The sequence below is a fragment of the Cebus imitator genome, unplaced genomic scaffold (assembly GCF_001604975.1).
Source record: "Cebus imitator isolate Cc_AM_T3 unplaced genomic scaffold, Cebus_imitator-1.0 Scaffold92, whole genome shotgun sequence".
Lineage (NCBI taxonomy): Eukaryota > Metazoa > Chordata > Mammalia > Primates > Cebidae > Cebus > Cebus imitator.
The window spans coordinates 7,859,065-7,864,799 of record NW_016107407.1 but is presented as its reverse complement, the minus strand read 5'-3'; positions in this window follow the sequence as shown (position 1 = coordinate 7,864,799).

Sequence of the window (5,735 nt, the reverse complement as noted above, 5' to 3'; positions counted from 1 at the left end):
GCAACCTCCGCCTCCTGGGTTCAGGCAATTCTCCTGCCTCAGCCTCCTGAGTAGCTGGGATTACAGGCACACGCCACCATGCCCAGCTAATTTTTTGTAGTTTTAGTAGAGATGGGGTTTCACCGTGCTGACCAGGATGGTCTCGATCTCTTGACCTCATGATCCACCCGCCTCGGCCTCCCAAAGTGCTGGGATTACAGGCTTGAGCCACCCCGCCCGGCCACCTGCTTTCTTTATAAATGACCCAGTCTCCGATATTTATTTAGAGCAGTGCAAAAATGGCCTAACACACAGCCAGTCCTTTCCAGCTCAGGTTCATGCTCCACTTTCCCACGTTCTGCCTTCATGTCTCCATCTCCTTCTGTTACGTTGTCACACAAACTCATTGCCACCATAGTACCATCACAAGTCACCCAGAATCCTGCAACTACAATTATATAACATTCAAAATACTGTAAATATATGCATATGCAGGAATAATCATATTTATAGTTTCAAACATAAGAAAAAACTAATTTCCTTATACCATGAATTTGCAACAGTGGCCAGGAGCGGTGGGTCACACCTGTAATCCCAGCACTTTGGGAGGCCAAGGTGGGTTGATCACCTGAGGTCAGGAGTTTGAGACCAGCCTGGCAATATGGTGAAACCCCGTCTCTACTAAAAATACAAAAGTTAGTCCCAGCTACTGGGGAGGCTGAGGCAGGAGAATTGTTTGAACCTGGGGGGTGGAGGTTGCAGTGAGCCAAGATCATGCCATTACTCTCCAACCTGGGAAACAGAGCGAGACTCTGTCTCAAAAAAAAAAATAATAATAAATTGTAACAGTATTAAAATTAGCTGAAGAGTCTTTTCAAATTATATAAGCACTGAGATGCTAATTCAATCCTTCTTAACATTCTCTCCCCAAATGCACACACCTGGATCTACATCATTACAGCGGTGATCCTGTGACCCTCAGTTATGTTTTGGAAAAAGCTATAAACCACTTTACCCCTCACTGACCTGATAGACTCCTTATCAGAATTCTAAGTCTATAAGTGTGGGGAATATATTAGGTTGGTGAAAAAGCAATGGCAGGTTTTGCCATTTAAAAGTAATGACAAAAATCACAATTAATTTTACACCAACCTAAAATATTTTTTTCTTAGCTAACATTACAGGTTTGAGCTTGCTTATAAATAAAAGAAAACTGCCGGGCGCGGTGGCTCAAGCCTGTAATCCCAGCACTTTGGGAGGCCGAGGTGGGTGGATCACAAGGTCAAGAGATCGAGACCATCCTGGTCAACACGGTGAAACCCCGTCTCTACTAAAAATACAAAAAATTAGCTGAGCATGGTGGCGCGTGCCTGTAATCCCAGCTACTCAGGAGGCTGAGGCAGGAGAATTGCCTGAACCCAGGAGGCGGAGGTTGCAGTGAGCCGAGATCGCGCCATTGCACTCCAGCCTGGGTAACATGAGTGAAACTCCGTCTCAAAAAAAAAAAAAAAAAAAAAAAAAAAAAAGAAAACTGTCCCCACGATATCAGAGGCTTTGTTTGACGTATTCACTATGGAATCCCCAGTGGCGTACAGGTTCCAGACATAAAAGAATCCAGTGAAGATATACTGAACTAATTCATTTGGAATTTATTTTAAAATGGTAGAGTTTTCATCAACCAGTTGTACCTGAGCAAGAAACATTTATCTAAAGTATTAGCAGTGACTTGATCCATTGTATTTATTTTTGTCTATTTGGCAACACTTCAAGATTGGTTTTCCATGTGGTTTGCAATTGGCTGCATAGTCAAGGACCTCTGTATGTAAACTGAGCATGATCTAATAACTCTGAGACATAGGGGTGATGAATGACAGCATGATGTGTGGGTGTCTGAAATTGAATTGCTAGCAACCCCATGAATACCTCTCTAACAATTTATATGTGGCCCCCAGCATAGTATGTGATCATATGTGTTACAGTAACATAGTCAAGAACTTGAATAAAACACATTAAAGAGACTGATAATTACTTAAATGCTGGTATGCTAACCTAAGGAGCCTCTGCCTGTTTGTGATTTAGTCTTTAATTATTCAAACAAGCTGTCTCCTGTAATACATATGTCCATTTGATTGAAATATACATATAGCTGAGCATGGTAACTCATACATGTAATCCCAACAGCTTGGAAGGCTGAGGCAGGAGGATTGCTTGAACCCAGGAGTTCAAGACCAACCTGGACAACATAACAAGACCCCCATCTTTACAAAAATAAAAACAAAAATTTTTAGAATGCATAGATATGTGAATACACACACACACACACAAACACAAACACTTAGATTCTCATGTCAAATAATGCTCCATCCTCTCTCTTGCCCATGTCTGGAAATCTATAAATTTGAACCAGTTTGGAGTACTTTTAAAACACTCTTCATATCTATAGTGTTTGAAATGGGATTATAAAATAATTTTTTTAACTTGCATTTAGCTTTTTCAAAAAAAATGATCAATTTTTTTTCTGGCATGATTTTAAATTAAGAAACTTCTACATAGTACCAAAAAAACAGTCCCATCACTTTTTAGCCATACTCATTATGTAAGAAAAAATATGTGAACACTTTGTAACACATATAATTGGAATAAGCATTTTATATTCAGAAAGAAGGCCAGTGATGGAAACATTGAGAAAAAAAATACATAGTAAGATGAGTCATTCAGAATTTAGATTTAATTAAGCTCAGTCATCTTTGTACTTACCATGTTAATCTCCCAAGGGAGCATCGCAAGCAAAGTGACTCTTGCACTTCTTATGTGATCCTAGAAACTATGCCAGCAGTAATTAATTTGTGCTGACCTGGAAAGCAGAAGCTTCCTTATCTCACTACTTGAAAATTGAGTCACTCCTTGTTCCACATTGAAGATTAGGAAACTTGTAAGGATGAGCTATAGCAAAATAGAAAACATTACCCCCGTAGCGGGAGGGGCAGTATGAGGATGTGCACAAAGAGGGTGATTCCAGGACTCCAGCTGCACTCCCAGCAAAGATATGACTTTGGGAGATGAGATACTTTTGCTTAATTATGTCTATTTTCTTAGTGCATAGCTTTCTCCTATCACCTTTGTCCCAAAGTTCCCTGTCCCTGGTATATGAGCAGGAAACAAAGAAACTTAATAGTTAAGTTTCTGATACTTATGAGTGCAAATTCTACCATCAAAAAAAATGAAACAAAACTGGGTGTGGTGGCTCACGCCTGTAATCCCAGCACTTTAGGAGACTGAGACAGGCAGATAACTTGAGGTCAGGAGTTCGAGACCAGCCTGGTCAACATGGTGAAACCCTGTTTCTATTAAAAATACAAAAATTAGCCGGGCTTGGAGGCACACCTGTAATCTCAGCTACTCAGGAGTTTGAGGCAGAAGAATCACTTGAACCCAAGAGGAGGAACCTGCAGTGAGCTGAGATAGTGCCACTGCACTCCAGCCTGGGCAACAGAGTGAGACTCTGTCTCAAAAATAAAATAAAATAAAATAAAACTGAGAAAATGTGAATAATGTATGGACTTTGGTTACTAACAATGCACCAGTATTGATTCATTAATTATAACAAATTCACCATACCAATATGTTTATCGCAAGGTGAGCTAGGTGCAGAGCACATGAGACCTCTCTGTACTAGCTTCTCAATTTTTCTGTAAATCTAAAACTGTTCCAAAAAATAACGTCTATTTTAAACAGATGATATATATGTATGGACTTGTATATAGACACCCATACAAAGGATACTAGTGTATCTCAAGGGATCAGTGGAAGATTTGAAAACTCAAGACGACAGTAGGAAAAGTTATGTTTTCAGCGGCTCTTTCCTGTACCATGCTGCCTTTAACGTGACTTGGCTCTGTCCTGTCTCAGCTTTGAGTCTCTCTGTTCCATATTTGAAATCCGTCAAAGAGAAAAGCTTATTACCTGAGCCTGAGAAGGAGTCAGAGCCTTGATCTGTGAGTCCTGCCCAGGGCTCTGTGGGAGAATCCTGCTGCTGTACCTGTTGCATGTGTATAAGTGACCATTTTCATGAAAGAGGAGAGAATTGAGAACCAGAAAGTCCTGAAATGCCAAGAACGTGATGCAAGGGAAAGGCGTCACTGATGAAGTCAATATCCTAAAAGTTAAGGTCAGATGTTCCAAAATGAAGAACATCCTTGTCATTTGCATCTGCCGTTTATACATGCTAGAAAAACTTCTATGCTAATCCCAGAATTTACAAAATTTTAAGAAATCAAAATATATGAAAATTGCTTATTTGGCTGGACACAGTGGCTCACACCTGTAATCCCAGCACTTTGAGGCCAAGGTGAGAGGTTTGCTAGAGACCCGAAGTCCAAGACCAACCTTGGCAACATAGGGAGTGCCCATCTCTACAAAAAAAATAAAACAAAAAAAGCCAGGTGTGGTGATGCATGCCTGTGGTCTCATAAGTAGTCTCAGCTACTTATGAGGCTGAGGCAGGAGAGCTGCTCGAGTTCAAGAGTTTGAAGCTGCAGTGAGCTGTGACCACACCATTGCACCCCAGGCTAGATGACATAGCAAGAACCTGTTTCAAAAAATAAAGAGTAAAAAATTGTTTTCAGTGAAGACGGATTTAGCTCCCAAGTAGCCATGTCAACTCTCCTGACTTCTAATCACAACTTCTTTTATTTTTAAATAAAATCATATTAAAGGAAAAGTCTAAAGTAGTCACATGGAATAGCAACCTTGGAAATTTCACCATATTGATACAGTGGCAGGAAGGTGAGTTAAATGCAGAACACCTAGGAGAGGCACGGGGTAGCTCATGATTTCAGGGCGGCCACCATGCCTGGTCCATGCAGTTGGTGCTTTGGCACTTATTGGGAAAAGGCACCCTTCCTCAAGATGCTTCCCTTCCATTTGTTGGAAAATTGTTATGCTATGCTGCTTTGATTAGAACAAGACACTTCACTGACATCCGCCAGGAATGTGTCGTAATAAAAACACAAACATGTGGTGCTTATGCCATGCTACGGTGCCCCGTGCACAAGCTGCACAACCATATGCTGTTGTTCCGGGTGCCATCGCCTATCATGAGCATGTGTCATCTATTTAGAGCCTTGGCAACCTCAAGCTTACTTTCATGCCTCACTGTGTATACTTCTCCCAACAGAGCGGGCATTCCAACTACCATGGGTAATCATGATTTTGTTTACCTTGGACTGAAATAAAGAACCCCACTCTTGGACTGATCTATAATTGCAAATTTCTCAACCATAACAGAGGAGATAATAACACCCATGGCACAGGGATGTTACAATCTTTAAATGAGATGACACTTCGAAGTATTGAGCACACTGCCTGACAGATAATGAGGTCCTCACTGATGCTTGGTTCTTCTTCCTTCTCTGCACAACATAGCATGGCACACCAGCCCACATCAAGCTTCTCTGCTGAAAGCAGTAGGGGGGGCATGGTGGCTCACGCCTGTAATCCCAGCACTTTGGGAGCCCAAGGTTGGTGAATCACTTGAGGTCAGGAGTTTGAGACCAGCCTGGCCAACATGGTGAAACACTGTCTCTACTAAAAATGCAAAAATTAGCTGGGCATGGTGGTGTGTGCCTGTAATCCCAGTTACTTATGAGGCTGAGGCAGGAGAATTGCTTGAACCTGGGAGGTAGAGATTGCAGTGAGTTGAGATTTTGCCATTGCACTCCAGCCTGGGTGACAAGAGCAAAACTCCATATCAAAAA